Source organism: Camarhynchus parvulus, chromosome 1A (assembly GCF_901933205.1).
Source record: "Camarhynchus parvulus chromosome 1A, STF_HiC, whole genome shotgun sequence".
Classification (NCBI taxonomy): domain Eukaryota; kingdom Metazoa; phylum Chordata; class Aves; order Passeriformes; family Thraupidae; genus Camarhynchus; species Camarhynchus parvulus.
In genome coordinates this window covers 3832596-3855709 of record NC_044586.1, presented here as the reverse complement: position 1 = coordinate 3855709, position 23114 = coordinate 3832596, and positions in this window count along the sequence as shown.

Sequence of the window (23114 nt, the reverse complement as noted above, 5' to 3'; positions counted from 1 at the left end):
GTTCTTGTCCAATATTCTTGATCTGAATTTATTCTTTTTGCCATATTTATTCAAGCTTTGTATTTTAGTTGGCTTTATTTATGGAAAGAAGAAAAAATAACTTCCCTCTTCCAGGATTTGTGAGCCCATCTCGGGTGAGATGAGGGGATCTGAGGATGCAAACAGAATGACCCCCTTTGATTTCTTTGACCTTTGTTTCTTAGAGCAGCAGAGGCTTTACCACACTGATTAGCTGCTTGCTTTCAATCAGAAATATCTATTTCCTTATTTATTCTTTCCTGTGCTGCATGAATTTCTGGTGCTTTGGCCTTTTGCTGTTTGAGGGATTAAACTTCTTTTTGTGGGCCCTGTTTGCTCATCCAAGGTTGGGTTTCTCTGGACAAGGCCTGCCAACTGCTCCTAGGATTTATAAAGTAGGAACTGCTCAAAGTTATCTCCTTGCTATCCTTTATCTCATCCTTCTGGCCTTTGGCTGCTTTCAGTGTTTCACTCATGTCTTTGTGCATGGGAGAGTTCTGGACTGCATTGACTCACAAGTGTGACCAGGTCTGGCTTTATGCCCAACTTTTCTCAATGTCTGTTTTGCTTGTGATGCCAATTTCTTCAAAATATTTAAAACAGCAGAACATTAAAAAAATGGAATTGCTTTCCTACCTAAAACAAATATCAAACTTTAACTAAACCCTTCATTTTTCTAAGTCATGATGGTTTGGTTTAGTTCTTCAGTTTGGCTCTATTGTTGTTTCCTTTCCTCAAGAAGAGGTAAGGCAGAAGTTTCTTAAAAAAATGTTGAAGGTTCCCAAAATGTCCAGACCTTCAAAACTTTTATCAGCCATGCGAATGGAAATATTACAATGTCATGCAAATGTGAATTAGTTGGCAGAACATCTTGTTGCAGCCAGGGGAAAAAGCCCTGCATACTGAGTGGCATATTTATACTTTTCAATGGCATCCTTATTGGCTAAAGTGGAACACATGTAGCTGTACTTTGTAAAAATAATGAAGTCAAGGATATAAAATAGCTGGGCTTCTCCAGTATTCAAACACTCTTTCAGATCAACAAATTGAAAAGGTCTTTCAGGATTCTCTTGTGGCTTTGTGCACAAAAGATGAAATCATTCAAAGAGCAGGGCGTAAAGATACCATCTGATATGTGGATCAAAATGCACTCTATGCTAGGAAAATAAGACCAGTACAGAAACAGTCTTGAATGAGGTTTAGCATTCATTGTTCCCTATATAGTTGATTGACAATTCTTTTTCAACTGCCTAATTTTTAAAAGAGCTACAGGAATTGTTCAGCCCAACCTCATTTATATTTTGAAATAAAGCTTTGTGTGCTTTTATTCATCGTGGCAAGCATACAAAAAATATCAGCACTTATCTGATCCTGGCTTTACATAATGCAGCATTAGTCAACAAAGTTTTACCTGCATTCCTCCCGTGGGTTACTGGGCCAAGTACTCAAAGTCATTACCATTTCATGGCTGCTTGGTATCTTCTTTAAAAAAAGTTGGAGAGCTCAGCTTAGCTCCTGATGGATCAGCAGAGCTGTACCAGCGATGTGTAGGCTGTTTTGGACAAAATGAGAACAAACTCAAAAAAATGGAGCTAAACCCCAGATTTAGGCTGCAGTCCAGCAATGAGTTCCATTGTTGTTTCCATGGAGCTTAGTGCAGGATCAGCCACAGTTGCTTCTTAAAAAATATTCTCATGAGGCCATGGTGTTTCCTGTCTTGCTGGGAGCACGTGAGGAAGAACAGTAATTTTGTGTTATTTTGGCACATCTTCCATGCCTTTCAGTGGAGAACAGAATGGAGACAGGAGCAAAAGGCAGCTATACTGAAACATATTGATTCTTTTTCTTCCTTTTTCTTTATTTAAACCCCAAAGAAGTTCAGACTTGCAGTAAGTTGCGAAGGAAGGATTAAAGTGATGGATTGAGTTGTTTCTATGCTTCTTTGGGGGAAGATTGCCTTTTCTCTTTTTGTTTCTCTTTTATTTTTTTTCCCTTGCAATCTATAATGAGGATTACAAATTAAAGATATCCCCAGACAGCAGCCTGGATCAGAGTAAGCCAAATGGATGGATGCTGCTGCATGAACCTTCTTTCTGATTTTGTAGGTGTACTTTAGCTCTGCAACTGCCAATCATCCTCTCAGATCTGAACATCCCCACCTGTGGGATCTGGCTCATACCTTCCTAATTTGATTTCAGCCGACAGGGTCACTGTGGCAGAAAGGAAGGAGAGAGTTCTTGAAAGAGGAGCTTTCCCTTATGCTTGTTCCCAACCTGGTGCATGCTGCAAAACACTTCCAGAACTTCCACAGCTGCTCTCCTTTATCTCAAAAAGTCTGGTGAGGCATTATATAAACTGCACTCTGAAAGTTGATGCAAATAGGCCTTGCTCTTTTCCCAAAGCTGTTGAACAGCTTTTGAGTGGGGAATGATGCTGCACCAGCTCCTGAGAGGAAGGAGGGGGGCTATTTTAAGCCAGCTATAATTCTGGGTTTCTGCAGCTGACAGCTACGCTGGCTGGGGTGGGAGCTGGCTCCTGTCCCTGGAAAGGAAAGCAAAAATGTCCTGCCCACCCTGGCTTCTGATGGTGCCACCCAATTAGTGCTCGGATTAATGGGACGTGATGGTGCAAGTGCTTTGAGACATTTCCATCCTGCATCTCACCCACCCATACAGCCTGCTCTGGCAGGCCAAAGAGCCATGAGAGCTCCCTCCCAAGGTGATTCACCTCACCCTAGGGCAGGTGGCTGAGCCCTGTCCTGTAGGTAAAAACCTGTGCAAGCTGGTTGCTGCCAGGTGGGCTCTGCTTAACTAAGTCTGCACAGCTGGAGTTTGATCGCCTGAATTCCCTTCCTCACCTGAGTGCATCTCACTTGGCAAAGGGATAAATCCTTCCAAAATTGTAGTGGGATTTTCATTCTTATCAGGAAGTTGCCTGCAGTAAGTGGTTTGGAGTACTTAGGTTCTTTGTAATGCTCAAAATGATCCCACACCTTCCTGGGAGCCTGTTTTCCACTTTCTCCATGCTCAGATTGCAGCAGGGCTCATGCCTCAGCGCTTTGGTTTGGTTTTCCCCATGTCCCTGATACTGTGCAGCATTTCAGGTAGTCTGGGTGTGCAATCCAGACTGGCAGTCCATCGTGATGCTGAATTTAAGGTTCCTTTCTTGCTCTCCCCAGGTCACATCTTTAGTTCAGCATTCATGACTTCCCTTCTTTCCAGAAACCCTATTTCCCACCTTACCTTCCCTGCAGAAAATTGAACTTCATCACAGTCTGAGCATCTTTGAATGCTTGTCTGTAACTTGAGATCTGAATTTAGAGCTGCTTTTTATTTCAAGAGCACTGAGCCAACCAAAACAGGCTCGAATTTGTTTAGCGCTGTGGATATACAGAGAAGCATCTCCATCTGTGCTCTTGGTGTTTTGATTTACTCCATGAAGAGCTGCAGGTGTTACTAGATCCTTCTTCTGGTTCTGGAGAAATATGTGCCCATGACATTGTGCTGAGATGTGAGGAGTAAAAATGCAGCTCTCAGATGGAACAATAAAGATTTTCTTGCTTTAGGTTTGACAAAACAGTAAAAAGCATAACAAGGGGTATTTTAGTAATGTGTGACTGGCTTGTATAAGTAACTCAGAGCTGTTCGTGTTGGAAATAGACCCAGAAAATTAGGTAAAATTAAAAAGTCAATAGTTAAAGTATTTTTCCTAAATACTTTAAATTTGCCCTTTTAGGATGCTCAGATATCTGTTACATGTGCTGTTTATCCTACTCTGTTCACTGATTAGAATAAACATCTAAGCAAATTTAGCTTGCTTTCCTGTATCTTTGTCTTGTTCTACCAATATCCTGTGGAACCTCAAGGAGCAAATAAAATATCTCTGTAATATTTTTAATCCTTTCTTAAAAATTAAATTCTCCTTCCACCTCCCAGTGCAAAGGACATTCAGTGTTCATCTGGCCCTCTCTGTTTTCCTCAGAGAAAAGTGAAGAGTATGGAAAAAACAAGTTGTCCTAATACTGGAGGCAGGAACAATGAAGAGATGTCACAGATTCTGTGAGTACTTGGTGAGTTTTGCTTGTGTTTTACTGAGAAGTTGGATTTTGTGATGGTGTTGTTGTGAAGCAGCCTGTTGGACACACTAAAGATGTGGAAGAAAAGACATGGGAGGTTTTTGCAGCCAGAGCAGCTCTGGATCAACCCCACTCTTGCACTATATACAAATCGAGGGAGAGGAGTCTTTATCTCCAGAAATGCCTGGTGTGACCCTGTTTACTCAGCTTGTCTGCAACATTTGGCACTGTAACAGGTACCAGAGTCTGCCTGGCTTTTTCACCTGACATATTACCATGCTAGAAAATGAATCCTGGCTGCTGCTGGGCTCCAGCTCCATTCATCAGCCCCCATCATGTTTGCAGGAGCAATAGGATCAGTTATAATTCCTCCAGCATGGATTGTGTTCCTTGGTGTCAGAGGAAGCTCCTCCACTCCCTTTGGGTGTCTCTGAGCAGTTTGAAGCACACAGAAGCTGCTGCTTTGAGTGACATTTCCCTCCCTTTCTTCCACAGCTGAGATCCTGCCACAAGCTCTTTTTAATTTCTCTGCTGCTAAAAGGTTACCAGAAAAACATTATCACAGCAGCAAGAGGAAGAGAGTATAAAATAGATAATTCTTGTGTTTTTCTTTTAATCCTTTGATATCTGATGTGGGTTTTTTTCAGCTTGTAGTGTCTATTTGCAAGTAATTAGGTGAAAGAAAGCCAAGTCCTTGTAGTAATGGAGACCAAGAACATGAACAAGGTCAACATTAAGGCTGAATATTTAACTAAAAGTGGCAGGGTAAACTTTTGAAAAAGTCTATGATTTATTTCAAGCATCTCTGACTTTTTTTTTGAGCATCAATTAAGAGATATTATGGTTGGTTTCAGACATGCCAGTGAGGTGAATTAGCTGAAGGTTTCTTTCACCTCCTTGTCTCATGATTCAAGTGTCCCTCAGTTATCTTTTTAAGGTGTTCTGATTTTCAAAATGCTCAGAAGATTATACCTCTAATATGAGATTATACCTCTAAGGGCTGCCAGGAACCAGGGTTTGGTTTTGGTCTGCAACTCATCTGGGGAAGCAGTGAAGATGGAGCAGGGGGACATAAATTCCTGACCAGCAGTGCTGGGTGTTGTGCATTTAGGAAGGAAGCAGGTGAGTCTTAGAGCAGTGCTTTCACAAAATCTGAAGTATGGAAGAGCATCTTGCAAGACTTTAACCTTTATTTATCGTTAAAATTTACAGTTCTGTGTTGTATTTCCAGCCGTGGTGCAAAGACAAATGTTCTTTAAGCAAGTGTTAAAGAACTTTTTTACACTTTTTCTCCTGATGTATTTGTTCATCCACCAACTCCAAGTACTGATGTTTTAAGTTGCCTTGTTTTCTAACAAGCTTAAGTTTAAAACTGAATGTATAATTGCTGAGGATATTCTAAGTTGCGATGGTTTGGCTTCTGGAACGAAATCAGCTTGTTTCAAATAATATTTAGAAGCTGAAGAAGTTGTGTGAGAATCCTTTATCTTCTGCTGTTACAGGATTCTGGAATCAGCTTCATGGTGAGCTGATATTCTCTTGGAGAGCTTTGCTGCACTTGGAGCAAACCCCCAGAGCTCAGGCTCCTTGGCAAGGACACTGCAGCCCCCACCCAAGTAGTGCAGGCTGGTGGGAAAAGACAACTTTTCCTTGGCCAGAGCAAACCCCCAGGATCCAAAAGGGCCTGGGATGAAAAGCAGGAAAGGAGAATCCTGGGTAGGGATAACATCTAAGGCTTTACATGAGTTGTCTCACCTTGACTTACAGTCAGGACATGTTATTTTTGGTGGCACTCCAGATCAGTTAAAATGAAGAGATTGCAGCAGCCTCAGCTAAACTTTAAACTGGATCATTTACACATTGCTAACATTAAAAAAATGTGCTATGTGATTCATATTATTATTATTATTCTGTGATATGCTATTTATTTTACGTCTTTCCCACATTTCCTGGTCCTTAAAAAAAATACTTTGGAATAACTGCCACCACAAAATTACATGGTTGTGCTTGTCAGGAAATCTAACTGTGAGTATGGCACTTGGGATTTTGGAAGTTGGGATACTACCAGACAACACTTGGATTGCAAAAATGCTGAACAATAGAAAAATGAATATTTGTCGATACATAATCTTGGTAGACTTCAGAATTCCACAGGGGTGAGGTAAATAAGGCAACAGCCTTTTTTGACTTGGGTCTGTCCCAAGTGTTTAAAAAGTTATTCTGGTACATAGAAACCTGACTTTTCAATGCAGTCTTAGGACTTGAAGCAACTTTTTGGCCATGCCCCTCTGAGAGTGGGAATTACCAGTTAAAAGAAGGGTGAGGAGGGGTGGAATGTCACCATTGGATAAGTCTGGGAGCTGCCCCCATCTGTGTGGATTGCTGTAGTTGTGTGTCTCATCCTCTTTATGGATGGTCACCCCAAATTCTGCTCAAATGCACATTTTCATTGAGCTTTCTTGTTAAAAACCACAGGGTTTTGTTCTAACTTTGCTGCTGCTCTCAGAAGCCCCTGCAAGGCTGGAAGCTGACCTTTCCCTCAATGGACCATGGTGGGTTTCTGTGCTGCCCTGCCACCAGAGTCTCCCCATCCCTTCACCCATGGCTGCAGAAGAAAGTGCTGTGAATCCAGCTGAGCCGGCATTACTCAGTGAAGTGACCAGGCCAGTGCTGTACAGAGTGAATATTCATGGGTTTCTATACTGATGCCTCAGGGTTTAGCTTTTCTATTTTTCAGGTTCTGTATTGCTTTAATGTGTAGTTCTGAGCTTCATATTGCGGCTTGGTGAGCTTTCTTCTCAGAGTAGGTAGAGAAAACAATTCCTTTCCTAGCTGGGGACCAAGGACAACCACCCAAATGTCAGGCCCAAGGGCACAAACAATGTGGACTGAAGAGAGAAAAACAAGAAGGATGGAACTTCATAAGCTAAAGTTCTAATTGGACAATGAACTGCAATATGCAAATGGACCAAAGCTTACAAAAGTGAGAGACCTTGTGACTGGTCATCCATTTTTTGTGACCATTTTGGTTCATCTTGGGTGCAGCCCTGGCTGGGCTCTTGTGCTGCCCAGGGTGGATCCATTGAGGAGATCCTTTGAATAAATCCTTGCTTTATTCTTTAGCTCCATCTGCCCTCTGTTCTAGCTCAACCTTCACAAGGCATCAATGCTACTGAACATCTCAGGGAATAACTGTTCTGCAGGGTGTGCATCCTTTGGAAGCACAAGAAATCCTCTGACAATGTTTAAAAAAGCACCATTCAGACAGGGCCAGTGGGGAGGAGTGGAGGGAATAACAACTGACCTGATGGCAATGACATCTGGAAGCTGCATCACTTGAGTGCAGGATGAGCTTTCCAGAGGGAAAGGAGCAGGCATGGTTTGTGGTTTTATGGTTCTGCAGGCAGCACACCCTGCTTTTGGCACAAACTCTCTGTAATCACTCTTCCAATGCTTTATCTCACAGCTAATGTGTACAACAAAGCAGATGTGAAGATTAAGTCTCAAATGCAGGAAAATGGTTTACAAATCTGCCCAGTGGACTGAAATGAATTGCAAGGGATGCTAATTTAATAATGCATCTCCTAATGCAAACCAATGAGTTCCCCTCCAAACCCCACCACTTCCACCATGTATTTTTCAGCCATGGATTGTGGCTTACCTCTGTTTTGAAGGCACGAGGCATTTTATATGTAATGAAATGAATCTGTGATATATTCATTGGGGCAAATGGCTCAGGATAGTCCTAGTTAGTGGTTGCAGTTATAAATACATTTCTCCTGAATGTAAAACTGATGCCTGACATCCTCAGAATGCCATACAAACTCAGGCTTTACCTTTGTAGTTAGGCTGACCCCTATTAACATTCCTAATCACTTCAGCCCTGAGGCTGGGACTGTGTTTTCTCCTCTTACCAGAAAGAAAAATGAAAAAGTAAAGTAGAAATGAGATAGCCAAACTAGGAGAAAGTCCCTCAGAATTCTCATCTCCCAACCAGTACTTGGTACCCCAACCCTTTACACATGTCACAGGAAAGCATCTTGGGTGCTTTTTATTTTGGGGAATATAGTTGTGATTCCAAGAAAGACATTTGCACTTTTTTGACTCTCCTAAGAAAAAGGATGAATTAAATGTCAAACAAGAAAACCGAACCAAAACAAACAGAACTACCCAAACAACAACAAACCCACCAAAAGGAAAAAAACAAAAAAAAAAAAAACCAACACAACGAAAAGACAACCAAACAAAGAAAACCTTGGTCATCAAAAATTTGATTTTGGTGGTTTTTTCTAAACAATGAACTCCACAACTAAATATCAGACTAGAGATGGATTTATGAAAGCATTTCAGATGCTTAAGCCCCAGAGGAAACATGAAACAGGGAGGGGAGGTAAAAGTGTGTGCATGATGATGGATCCATACTAGAGGAGAAAAAAAATGATGCTGAAGTAGTTGGAGTCTTCTTTGTCTTGGAAAAAGCAGTGGACAAGCATGGTGAAATTCCAATTTGATAGTCCCACAAAAATCTTTATGTGGTGGTTAGGAGTCTTTATGGTTTTTAGCCAAGTTGTTCTATGTGTGCACCTGCTGATCATGTAAATGCTGGTAGATGTCCTTTCCAGGATGCACTGCACCAGCTTCTGCCTCAAACATCCGTGGCTTTTGGGCAAACTGTTGTGAAATCCTGAAATTAATATCAGAGACCTTTCTGACTGTAAAGAGTTGTGTTGGCACCAATCAGTTCTGCTTGGATTTCTCCCGCCTTTTGAGCCCTCAGCTGTCTGTGGCTGGTTCAAGTAATTTTTTGTAGCTGTTGCAGTTACCTTCATTATTTTATGTGGCGATTAAGTGTGTGGTAAAGCAGTTACTTGAGCGTGCTTGATGTTTATGTCAGCCAGAATGAAACCTAGCAATGGTCCAGCATCCAAGCTGGAATCTGCCTACCCTTGGGCTCCTGGCAAGTTGGGTCTGGGCTGTGTGTTCAGCAGTTTGACACGGCTCTAAGTGGATGTTATCACCCTTGGAAAGGCATTGCAGCACACAAAGACATTTGCAGATGTTTTTATCCTCGCTGGTTTTATGATTTGTTCTTTGTGTTAGTGGCTCTGTTATGGCTTGTTTAAAGAGAACTCGAATTTATTGTTGCATTTTGCAGGAATGACAACACTCTGCTCAAGAGTGTCTCAATTTACCACAGTTTTAAACATTTTGCCATTAGTGAGCAAGGGGTGCGAGAAGGGAAGTGCTGGCTCAAGAGAGGCATAACTCAGCAAATTTCTAATTTGCTCAAGTCTATAAAGCCATCAAACAGTTTTTCCTTTTCACAGGAAGATCACATGAGTTTGATTTTTTGTGGAATCTATCAAGCTCAATTCCTCTATTTAACCTTATTTAAATTTTTTTACTTACTTCCCTTTGGCCATTAAAATATGTGTTTTTTATGGTTTTTTTTTTTTGTTAAAAAAGTCACCATTTAAAAAACCAAAACAACAAAAACCACACACAATACCACAAAACCTACAAACAGTTCCTCACACTAAATAGAGCCCATGATGTGTAGCTGGACCTCCTGTCTAATGGCTCTTTGTTGTGACTAAGAGGAAGATTGTCTGTACTTTCTTTTTTCACACCTGTCACAGATCAGCTTTATTTCCCAAACCCAGAGGGATCCTGAGGAAATGCAAAGATGGGACCTTATTTTTCATTGAGTTTGTGGTACAGGGCTTTGTAAGATAATTCTTCATCCCCATCATTCAGGGACTTCAGCTGCTTTTTGCTGGGTTGCATTGTTCAGTGCATTCTCCCCTTTTTAAATTTCAAACTTTTGTACCACTTTCAACCTTCCTTTTGTTTTTCAGCTCCCTTTGTACCCACTCTGCGTGTTGCCAGTTCTGCTTTGAAGTCCTTTGCTGTTCTGTCAGGACAGAGATTTATTTTGCACGGCTTCTCTGAGCTCTCTTGCCTCTATGAGGATGTGGCAATGCTCACCTCTGGCAATCCGTTTTTAGATTTTACTTTTATTTTTGCCACTACATATTTTATATAAAAGTATCTGGCCACTGTTATTTTCTCTGGAATCCCTTCAGCTCTGGGTCATTTCTGCCTGGGAGTTGGTGGAATTCTTTTGCACAGAGGGTTGGCAGTGACAAAACTGTCTGCAAGAGCTCCGCCTTACAATGGGGTCTGTGGGGTCAGGGCTTTGCGTGTGCCTGCAGGATTCCCCACAGAGCAGCCTCTTTGCTGGAACTCCTTGGAGAACAGTGACCAGGGAGTGAGGCTTGACCCCTGCTGCTCCCCCACTCTGTTGCCTAAGCACCAAACTCTGCATCTGCCCTGACATTCCCGTGTTTCATCACCCCTTTGTGTTTTAGGTGCATTTGCTCAGACTGATGGCTATTTAATCTCCCCCTGGTGTCCTGTCTCCTCTGGGTTTGCTGCATGCTGGAGACAAAGAGGCACGAGGACTTAACACCAAAAAGTTCTTGTATAATCCATCTTGCCTTATTCTTCAAGTCTGACTGTGGCATATAAGGAAAATGCAAAGAATAATCTGGCGTCCATAGGGGATACACTGAAAAGGTCACTTTTTGTGTTTGCCTGTCCTGCTGTTTTGAAAAAGCACTCGAGCGTGTTCACCTCACTTATATTTGGAAACCTTTGACTTCTGTATTCAGTTTTCCTTTGTGTCTTGCTGCAGCTCAGAAAAAGTTGTCAGAGATGCTGGAAGATGGCACCTCTGAGTTGTGGGACTGAAGCTAAGTGCTCCTGTGACCCACCTGGGAGTGCTGCAGATTGATGGTTTGGGCTGGTTCCCCACAGGAGAACAAATCCAGCTTTCCAGCTCTGGCAGGAAATCTACACCGGATTCGTTTCACCTGTAAGTTTTTCATATTGCCATTTATTTGAATTTCACTTGTCAAAGTAACAGTAAGCACTGGTGGTGGATTATTACAGATTCTGATATGGCAAATTATTTAAATATTTGTGATGTGTGAAGAAAAGCATGTTTTAAATGAGTTGAGGGGCTCCACAGGGGGAAATACGTAGTAAACAGTAGCACAAAAAGATGGAAGTAGGTGAGTGGGCCAAAAATTGAAATAAGTAAGTAATTGTAAATAAGTAAATAATAAATAATTATAAGAAAATAATAAATAAGTAAATAACAGTCAATAAATAGTAAATAAACAGAAATAAGTAAATAATAAATAGTAAATAAGGAAATAGTAAACAATAAATAGTAAATAAGTAGTAATAAGTAAATAATAAATAGTAAATAAGTAATATTTGTGATGTATGAAGAAAAGCATGTTTTAAATGAGTTGATGAGCTCCACAGGGGGAAATACATAGTAAATAGCATCACAAAAAGATGGAAGCAGGTGAGGGGGCCAAAAATCAAAATAAATACGTATTTATAAGCCTTGTTTACTCTCTCTTTTAACTGAGGGCCCTAAGCAGTTGTAAAATTCTAGTGTCTGTGAGTTGGTAGGTCCCAGACTGCTTCTGGAATCTTGGAAATTCCCTGTGGATACAGACCACCATGATCTCCATGCCTTGACAAAATCACTTCATATAAATCACTCGAAGTACAGATAACTTAAATTTTCCAACAGACAGAAAAAAACCAAAAAACCCCCAAGTTTCCTTTTTTTAAATTTTAAATTTAAGCAAAACATGGAGAAACTTCACAATAAAATACTACAGAAACGTCATGTAAATTAATAATATTGAGACATTTCCTTTTATCCTGCCATTGTTATGTGAAAGAAGTTTCAAAACACTCCAGCTAGTAAGAGTGAAACCTTTGCTGCAGAAAACTTTGTAGCTAGGCCATTTGCTTCCATTTTAAGAATGCTGAAAAAATATTGCTCTTCTTACACCAGGGGAAAAAATAGCATGGAAATATACGTTTGTTTAAGGTCTCACTTTGAACAAATGAGCAATTAATTGTTTCAAGCAGAAGAACTTCTCCTCTCTAGCTTCTGTATTGCTGCAACAGGAGTCCATCACCTCTGGGAATGAACAGCTTCAAAACTTAGGAGAGTAAGAAGGAAAGCAGATAGGAAACGATTCCCTTTAAATTATTCTGCACCTTCACTTGCTTTTATGTGTCCTCCATTGAGGGCTGTTTATTTTTATTCCCTCCTAGGGGGATGTTAGAGCCAGGAGTGTCCCATCCCTCTTTATTGACTCATACTTTAATGGCACCTGCCCTGCTTTGCAGTTGGATTCAGTATTATGGGCTGTAGCTCCAGCCTTCTTGTCACTGCAAAGCAGCCAGCCATGAATCACACCAGGAAAGCACATTCTAGTGCTTGCTGCAGTGATTGAGGCTGGGCTGGATTAATTAGGAAAAGCCCCTGGAAGTGCTGAGAGAGACAAGCAAAGAGCCACAAATAACAGGAAGCCTCACAGCTTGAATATTGACCTGTTTGGAAGCATTTTCCTCCCAAACACAGAGGATGGAGGATGTCAGAGGTGGACAAAGAGTTCTTTGTGAATCCCAAGTTGCCTTGTGGATGAGCAGCAGAGCAGACTGGGCAACAGAAGCTCTGCTGTTGTTTCAGCCCCTCAAAAGCCAAAATTTAAAACAATTACTAGGGTATCTTCAAAAATTAGCACCATTAGGTATGTTTTAAATGATGCATTGGTGAAAGATGTGTTTGTCATTAACTTCAGATCCGATGGCAAACTTTGTCCCCTTTCATATTTCTAGCTGGATTGTTCAATGTTGTAGCAGCTGTGTCATCTCAGCCTGTGTCTAATGATACAATCATAGCACACAGTGCAATTACTGCTGAAATTTACCAAAATTCTCATTTAAAAGGTCAGTTTTCTGTCTGTCACAAGGATAATAATGCAAGAAGTCTATCACCAGTGTTTTTCAGAGAGTTACAGATAGCTGCTATTTCCAAACAATTCAGCAAGGGACTTTTGCTGTATAATGTATATTCTGGTTTTGTGACATAAAGCAAAAATTCTTGTCATTTAAAAACACACTCTTCTGTTTCACAAACCAAACCCATAATTTAGTGGAATCTTGAGATGCCTTTGGGTAGAAGCCTACTTTTGTTGGAATGCATTTTTCCCCTGAAGCACAAGGAAAGAAAAAATTCATTGTTTTGCCATCACTATCAAATTTTTCAAACCCAGCAGTTTTTAATTCAATATCTATGTGATCTCATGATAACCCAGACCTGTGAGAACCCAATATAATGCAAGTTTTAGGTAAGGACTGTCTAGAACTGCAGCACTTGGAGTTTAGCCTTTCCCAAACTTCCAAAAGACTCAGATCCAAGGATTTTTGTTTGGGTTTTTTTATGCCTGGGGGGAAGATCAGATCCAGCAGTTTTTTTTTTTGTTTTTTTCTTTGCTTCACCTCTATAGCTACCCAAATCCTCCAAATAAAATCATAAGACACAACAGGACAATGATCACACAGCTGCAGGTTCAGTGTTTTGATGAAACATTGAAAAAGCCCCTGGGCTTTTTTTTACAGGGATATCAAACCTGTGTCTCTAAGAGGCCTCTGGCTCCTCTTTTCTTCTCTTCCCTCACACAGACAGTGGATTTCCAGTAAGTTTGTAAAGTAGCCAGGAGAGTGCTGTCCCACGCAGTACTTGGGAGTGGGAGAGAAAGGCTTTAATCCCCCCTTTCCACAGCATATCAGGAGTGATTTGTCAGGCAGCATGGACAGATTGGAATTTTGTGAGATGTGGTGAATGTTTGGCAGTAAATCAGCTGTCAGACCCAGGGAAATTTGGGGGCAGTTTTGTCTGTTGTAGGAACAGTTTTGCAGAGTATGAACAGGCTTCAGCCTCACAGGACAAAGTAGCTGGTTCACTGCAGGGACATTCCTTTCCCAATGTATTACATGCTAAAACCATCCTGCTGTTTTCTTTTTCCTTTCTGCTTCTCCACACACAGGGAACCAGAAAGCCTGTGATGCTGAAATCCACCATTAGGCCCATGGAAGGAAACTCCAGCTTCAGCAAACTCTTTTTATTCCTTGATGTGTTTCTCATATTCGCAATTTCTATGAGTAAAAGTAATTCTGCCATTATTTAAATCATTGGAAAATGTGGTAGTCAATGCCAGTAATCTATTGTGTTTACTCTCTTCTGTCATTCTGCTTTTGGAGCTTCTGAGCCAGTGCAATTCTTGCCTTAAAGACAAACAGAACAGTTTTGTAACACCTTCCTTTTCCCTTCATAGAGAAAACTCAAAATGCATCCCAGAGGCTGTGGCCACAAGTTTGTTTCACTAAAAATTACCCAGGAGTTGCTAAAATAATGAGTGTTAAACAGTTAAATGTTGAACAGAATGAGTAGAGAACAAATAAAAAATAACCACAAGGATTGACCCCTCATTTTCTCAGCGAGGATGTTATTTTCTCTTAAGACCCAGGTGCATCCCGAGCAGATGTTGCATCTTCCAGAGTCTCCTGCTAAAGGGGTTTCTGTCAGTGCATCTTCTCAGGGGTTATGGCTGAGCTTTCTGTGGTAAATGTCTGTCTTAAGCCCAGCTAATGTGAATCAGAGAATGATTAAGGTTGGAAGAACCTCAGAACCTCATCTTGCCCAAGTGGTGTCACCCAGAGGAGAAGGGCTGGACGCTGCTTGGCCACTTGCTGAGGCAAAAATATCTGAGAATCAGAACAAGAGGGACCTGGGTAGGATAATGCTGCTTCTGTGCCTGTCTCCTGCTTAGGGTCAAGGGGAGCAAAGAGCACTTGAAGGCTGAAAGGAGCCCAGGCAGTAACAGGGGAGCTTTTGGGGAGTGCCTGGTGATGTGAATGGATGAGCCATGGAAGGCTGGCTGAGAGATCAGAGATGGGGATGGATGGGGCAGCCTGGCCTGTCCCAGGGTCTGATTAATGGTATGGGAGCCCTTGAGCCAGCTCAGAGCAAACCCCACAGCTCTTGGGAGCTCTCCTGTGGGCTGCTCTGTTGTGTTGCCATTGCTTAAGGTGCAGGGAAAAGCTGTTCTCAAAGGATTTTTATTTAGCTGCTCTACATGAGCTTTTTCTCAGCCTACATTTTAATGCTTGGCAGCTGAGCTTTTACAAGGTTTTGGAGCCATTAATCAGAGCACTGTTTTGGGAAGCTTTTGCAATGTATATTTGAGAATTTGTATGGCACTGGTTTAAATTAAAGCCTAAGGCTTACTTTTGAGCTGCTTTTGGCCTCTTTCTGTAAAGCATAGAGCCTTGTATTATTGTTCTAAGAACCCATAATTAGTAGCAAATGTTTGCAAAATGCTGAAGGTTGTTGCTAGGGTGCTCCTTCAGGCTGGGATGTGCGAGAGACGGTTAAAGCTAATTTAGATGTATTTCAAAGCCCGTTTGCTTAAGCTGCAAGTATAGATCATTTCTAGGCAGTGCAGTACATTCTGACTTTTCAAATGGGCAATGGGAATAAAGGCATTCCTTCAGGAATGGGTGTGACTTTGAGTGAGGAGAAATTAAGCTCCCATTCTTTGAAGTAATTTACTGTGGAATCATGCAGGAGATAGGAAACAGGACTTCAGGCCTAAGCTGATTTTCTTTTTCACAGAGGTGTTGAGTCTTTTGCCCAGAAACCCTCAGATTTCAAGCTATTTTTTCAATTCAAACAAGGATCAGAAGGATATTTTTATTTGTTTTGAAGGTCAATGATAACTTTTCTAACCAAGAGTAAAAAGCATTATGGAGAAGCATTAAACAAAGAGTTTAAAAAATTAAGGACAAGCATTAAATCATCCCCTAAAAATCTCTCTCTCTAACATTATATGCCTCTTGAACCTATACATAATGTTGTGTGTAACAATGATGATTGCTTTTGGCTGTGTTTGATGCCAGATTTTGAAAGACCCATGGAAAAGGTGCTCTGTTTTTTTGCCAAAATATCTCTGAATGTGTTTTGTTGCACAGTGCCCTCTCTCCTGATACACTCTGCCATCAGTGGTGACCCATGGTGGGGTTTTGGGACTTCCAGAGGTGGGAATGGGGAGGGCAGAAACCTCTGCAGGAGCTGTATGTGGTTCCTCACCCTTCTAGAGGAGCCTGGGGCCAAGGAGTGCCACCAAAACTCATCCTGGCAGCTGGGTGACTGTGGGGAATACAGGCAACACCTCCCCCTTTTCTGTGGATGTCTTGCTGAATTAGGGTCTATTGTACAAAATCTTCAGATGTGGGAGCAGAGGAGGAGGATTTGTGTGTTTGGGGTGAGTCAGGCATTGATCCAGCCCAGACTGGAGGGTTGCCATAAATTCTGGTCCTTTTCACAAGCAGGGATGCTGACAATGGGCTGACAATGTGACTGGCTGTGGAGAGGAAGGTGTCTGCGCTTTGGTTCCAGGGCTGTCAGAATGGTGCAGGGGCACTTTAAAACTTTAAGACACATGTGGAAGTGTCTGTGCCCAACAGAGCCAGGGTCATTGTGCTCCTCAGGAGAGTTAACTGGGCTGATTAATTCCTAATTGTACTCCAGCAGTGTGGGCTGGTGGATTGCTGAGCTGTGGTGTGCAGTCCCTTCCAAACCCTGCTTTCTTCTGTGTCATGTCACCATGCATAATCACTTGAGTCAGCAGGGATGATGGGAGGGTGTCACCTACAAAGGATGCTAAGAATGCTCTGGGTGCCAGAGCTCAGATCTTTCCCCTGTCTATTCCTCCTCATCTTTGTTTCTTCATTTCTAAATAAAAATAGTTTAAAAAACCAGAGTTCCCTCACTCTAAGAGTGGGAGGACAAGCTGGTTAGATGTTTAAAGTTTGGCCATTTGAGATGCCATTAGAGTTTTATCTTGTGTTTTGGTGGTTTTTTTTTACCACCTTACTTCTAGTGCTCTTGGCTCCAACTAAAAGCTTTAACATTTTGCCCTAAAGTCTGTGATCAAAGTTGAGGAGCTCATCTACATTTAGAAATAGTTTTATCTTTACTCTAAGCTCACAAGTCAAATCAGTTCTATTATATTCACTTTTTTAGTGAGGAACAGAAAAAAATATAAAATAATATTTCCCTAGGGTACATAAAGCTGTGATATGGCCCATTTGCAAATAAGCAAGACAGGTTTATCATTAAGCTGGGTTTTCTTCCTGGAAGAGCACTCAAGTTAGACTTAAAACTTGTTCCAGGTTTGGGGATTTTTATTTTTATTTTATTTTATTTGTTTATTTATTTTTATTTTCCCCTGTCTTCCCTACCCCTCTTTCAACTACCCTAGTGAAGGATCAAGATTCCAAACCACCTGGATTTAAAGTCCTTCTTTCAAAATTGTTAACGATCACAATGTTGATTTCCAGGTGAACTCACCAGATTGACATATTGCTGCTAATTGAAGAATCAGAGGTATTAATTACAATCAGACACAGTGAAATGCTTCTTTCTAAGCCATGAAGTCTACAAAGACATCCCAATTTCTCTTTTTACTTAGAACAACTGGTGACTTCATTTTTATTGCCTGTCTGAACTGTCAGTCTGATGTCAGTCATTGGGAAGGGTGTATAAACTGAACTAGTAGTTAGAAACAAAACAGAAACATCAGGCTGATGCATCAAGAGTTTGGAGTTAGTTTCATTGAAGCTGTAGGAATAGTTTGTGTTTCTGAGCTGTGTAGTATTGGTCTGGGACTATCTGATGTAGCTGAAAAGCTTCAGCCAGAACAATGCTTGGTAACTTTGGGAAATGGTCTTTTCTCAGTTTATTTCCCTTTAGTTGGGGATGGAGCTTGGCTTTTAGCTGAATGTGAGTGTGGGTGTTTCTTGAAAAATGTCATCTTCTCCATGTGACTTGGCTTCTTTATTTATCTTGGACTTGTGAAAAGATGTTTCAATGGCAGAAGTGAAAATAAAAAGAGATGTAAGAGCCCACTGCTTGGAGGAAAGTACCACAGGCTAAAAGTTCTAAAACTGATTCGGCTTCCTTAAAAATAACTTCTCAAAGTGTGCACATGCTGAAAAGAAGTTGCATGGCTTGTGGCCCAGCTGGGTGATTCCAGGTCCCTTCAGGAAGGGCTACGGTTTGCATCTTCAGCTTCTTTTTCAGAGGAATTATACTGGAAAAGAAAAGCACAGGCCTTCATCTGAAAACGGAGGGTAGATTCATCAGGGAAGTGTTGCTTGCATGCCTCTTGCCATGGCTACAGAGTGCTCAGTGTTTATTTGCTGGCATGACTTCTCCACACAGGAAAGTACTGCTGTATTTATGTGAGATGAGCTTCTCAAACCTGCCTCACAATAATTCCATAAGGAGCTGTTGAGTTTCTAGTCTCACAGGCCATGGAGCATGCAAAATAAAATCCCTGTCCATAAAAACAGTGCTTTGCACCCAAGTCTCTGCTGTTAGTTTGATAGTCGATGGTTGTGCTTGGTTTTTACACTGGCTGAAGTACAGAACACACAACATTTAGTAAAAGATGTTCATGGTGTGGATCTGATGGATCCCTTCTCAGATGTGCAGTGTCAAGGGTGGGTCAGCAGCAGTCTGTCTCAAATAATGCTGGTTTTGGGAGATAGAGCTGATGGCTTGGATTAGGCAGCTTGCTTGGAATCTGGGTGAAAATGTCCAGCTGAGACGCAGAGATAGGCTCTCATGTGTCACCATGATATTTTCTGAAAAATCCTCTTTGCCCAGGATTTCTTCTCCTGGGAAGCTGAGAAGCCTCAGAAAAGAATGAAAACAATAATTATCTGATTGCTTGGGAATGTGGTCTGGAGATCATTTACCAACAGGTGCATCTTTGATTGGTTCCATGGGAATTGTTTTTAATTAATGACCAATCAGAGCCAGCTGTGTCAGACTCTAAGGGGTCATTCACCAGTATTGTCATTCATTCTTGTCAAGCCTTCTGATGTATTCTTTCTCTTTCTTTAATATAGGTTTAGTATAGCATTCTATAATATAATGTAATATAATATAATAATCAGCCTTCTGAACATGGAGTCAAATTCTCTTCTCTCCCCTCATCCTGGGCACCCTCACAAACACCACACTAATTCTCTGTGGAAGTTCTTCTGAACAGATATTAAGCTCCAAGAGGAAAGATGGAAAGTCAGGAGAATGGCACTGTACAGCACCAGGATATAGATTTATAGCTGCTATTGCCCAGCTGGGACTTGGGTAGCATTAAAATGTGTTGGCAATGTAGATATAAACTGAACCTGATTCCATATTAGTAGATTGTCCCCTCCTTTCTGAGCATATTAGTTTGCTATGGTTACTAAGGAGATCACGCACACTTTAGCTTTTGTTGAGCAGGCAGGAGAATCTGCCAGTTCTTCAACAAAGGCCTGATAAGGTAATTTCCTTCATCTCATGTTGGTGGCAATAATGCAAATCAAACACTGCAAATGGAAAAGTTGTCTCAAACTCTGTTTTCTGGTAGTGGCTGTGATATTTGTGGGCTTGTGAACTGGCTGGCCTTGGTCTTAGTGTTGGTGGTCTGAGATCTGAAGAGAAAAAATTCCCTTCGTGTGTCAAGAAGAGATACTACTGAAAACTCATAAGTGCATTGTGTGTGCTGGGACCTCACTGCTAGCTGCTGTTTCCATGCCATAAAATGATGGATTTTGGGGGAGACCAGGTCAGATATAAGATAAAAATCTTAGTAGGAAGACCACCAAATTGATCACTAACACATAACGGGGACTGTAGAGCCGGGAACAGGACAAGTAGCTATGGGTAGAAAGGGAGAAATTATTAAAAGAAAAAAAACCAACCAAACTTGTAGCTGTTTTCTAGTTACAAAAGAGGTGAAGACTTAGACAAGTATATTACACGTTTTGGCTTACCTGTCTACCATCATAGGTAACACTGACACCCCTGAAATTCAAATTCTTTGTTCATCTGTTTCCACCAGCCTGTATGCAACCACAAGGTGAGTTGGTTCTGTAAAGTTTTTGGTGTTATAGAGGGATCTCTTAATAAATATTATCATCTGATTTGTTACAGAATTGATGAGCAGAAGGACAGAAAAGACTAGGAGCATGGGGGAAACAGGAATTGGAACTAATAACTGGCAAATAGCAACAACGTGGTTGTGGGCACTGCTGTTGCATAGCTTGATGAGTGTCAGGTAAGTTCTTCTATCCACACATTATAGCTTGGACTCCTAATATCTGCATTAGAGCACTTCCTTTCCTTTGGACCAAATTTTCTAAATTTGCAAGCACAGATACTTTTACTAATAGCATCCACATCTTCACTGAACCCTGTTCAACCTTGGCTGGAAGGGTCATCTTGGTCTGGGCAGCTGGGATCCACTTTCTGTGAAACTATTGCTAGCTGAGAGATGGCTGCAGCTGTAGGAGAGCAGCTTGGAAATAAACCAGTCTAGAGCTGGAAGCAGAATGACATTTAGATCTAAAATACATAGTGGTGATTGCTGGAGCAGTTGCACCACCAGTCAAGTCTGGCTCTGTCCTGGTTTCTGTAAGAGGCACTTGGGTGTAACACTTCGTGCACTTTAATTAGGGAACAAAATCTACTCCCTGCTCAGTTGTTAATAATATATTTTGAGATTGAATGCTGCTATTGAAAATGATTCTATACTCAAACAAAGGATTCAAATCTGGCTTTTGGTAGCTGTTTCTACTTAGACACCAAGGCTTGGAGCTCAGCATGATGCCTGTGCCAGTGAGCCTTTGAGATGAGAAACCAACAGCATTAAACTTCTAAACTATAGCTTCTTGAAAATACTTAGGCTGTTCTCCCCTGGAACTCTGCAGGAGTGCATGCAAGGTTTAGAGTTGCCTGTTACTGAACTAATCAGTGCTTTAAAGTCTAGCAGGTTCTGTTTAAATCCTTTCTCTCTGCCTTCACATGGGTGTGCCTCTCACTGGCACTTTGATTTTAAATCCCTCCTAAAACTGGAGGAAAACTGCAGGATTAATTTGCTGCAACACCCTGGAAACTCTCCCTCAGACTAAAGAGGAAAGGAGCATCTCTGATCTTATCTCTGTGCTGAAGAATGGGGATTTTTGTCAAGAGTAAGTACAGATAACTACCTATAAAGAAGAATTGCAGCTGGTGCAACTGCTGTTATTAAATTCATCAACCATAATGAGAGGTATCAAGTCATAGTTGAGGTTCAGATACACCTGCATCTGTAGAAGAGTCATCAAACTCTATTCTGAAGGTGATTTTTCTCCATAAGGAGTACTTTTCCAGAGGAAGAAGCATGCTTTTGAGAGAGATGCTTGAACTTTATGAGGAAGTGCTTCAGTATGAATGAAGTCCATGTATTCTTATAGCCTTTTAACACCATTTTTCTCCAGTCCTTGTCTGGAAATCTATTAAGCCTTCACAACTTTACTAGAGAAGTGTGTGTATGGAAAGAAACCTGCCCAGAACCAGAATTTGTGCTGGACTTCCTACAAATCCCTGTCTGCATTAACTTGAGTACAAGCAAAGCAGCCCTCATAACACACCTAAAAAACCACACGGAACTCATCTGTCCACATGTGCTACTCTGCAACAGTACATTCTCCACAGAGAAGCACTTTTGGCATTCCAAGATTCTGCATCTGCCCTTCCAGGAACATGCCCAAAGTGTTTCTGCAGGTGTGATGCTAAAAACCACTCTGCAGCAGAATGAGCTCTCACTGGCAAGCTGTAAAGGGCAAAGCTGTGATGACAGTGGGGAAATGTTCTGCAGAAAGTGATCACTCTGGTCCTAGTCAGACCTCTCTTGGTCCCTTGCTGCAAAAATACCAAAGATGAGCTCAAAAGCTACAATTCATGATGCTGCAGTTAATGTTGCTACTGGATTCCAGAAATATGTATATGCTGAGTGGTTTATAGCACATAAAACCCCATGTTATTCACAGAAGATACATTTACTTATCTTTACAACCAGCCTTTGTTCTCCTGAGGGTGAAACTGCCATATCAATTTTCTTTCTTCCTCACAGTCATCACCTCCCTTTATTCCATAGGGATGCCTAGCTACCTTTTGCTCTCAAAAAGTGACATTGCAGTTACTCTTCTAGGGAAACTCTGAGCAATGCATTTCTCATCTTGCCTTTCAGTTTGCAATCTGCTCTTTCAATTTCCGTGGAATCACAGAATCATTTGGGCTGAAAAGACCATTTTAGGTCATTGAATTCCAGATTTTACTGTCAAGCCCACCACTAGCCCTGTCCCCCAGATGCCACATCTACACATATCTTAATTACCTCCAGGGATGGTGAATCACCTGCTCTCCTGGGCAGCCTGTTCCATTGTTTAATAACATTTTCTGTGAAGAAATTTTTCCTGGTACCCAATCTCTGTGGTCCTGCCTTCCTGCAGCAGCTTCAGATTGCTCAAGGTCATTACTCAAAGGTGCCTGAGTTGTGACACTGTTACCTGGAAGCCATGGAAAGCCATTTATTTGGGAAATTGCCCAGCACTACTCCTTTGGTGTCTGCTCTTTGGGAGTATTACTCTGTCAAGAAGTCATTCAGCAGACTCCAGATGAATGAGGGGATGCTGCAAATCAGTTTATCCGATGGACAAGTGAAATGTCAGTAGAGGAGTTTGTGAGGGAAAAAATAAATTTCTTTTCCCAGTCTTTAGGATTACTGCTGCTAATCCATTCACTTATCTTGATAGCGTGCTGGTTATTAGTATTTCCCTGGTTTTGTTTTTTCCTTTGTGTTTCTTTTTTTTTTTTTTAATTCCCATTTTCTTTCATTTTTAACCTTCCTAGTAGATTACTTATATAAGATGGGGAGAGTTGTTTCTAAGTGGCAATTTGTACAAAATATTGTGACTTCCTTATTGTTGTCTCAATGGTTTCAATGCATTTTATATCCTCTAGCTATAGAGACTTTCAGCATTTGTTATATTTAGCTTTCATAACAAGAACCATTTGAACAGTTTATTTAGTTCACATGCAATTTACAATGTGTGTGTGGACACTTGTATTTTTCCTAAAAGAAAAATACAAAGAAAATTGTTCTCTTCTGTGAAAAGGGTGTGAAGTCTTTATCCTCCTCATCTCTGCAGCTGCAAGGAAGACTCCAAACTTCCAGAGAAGAAGTTGCTGTTATGGGAAGTGAAT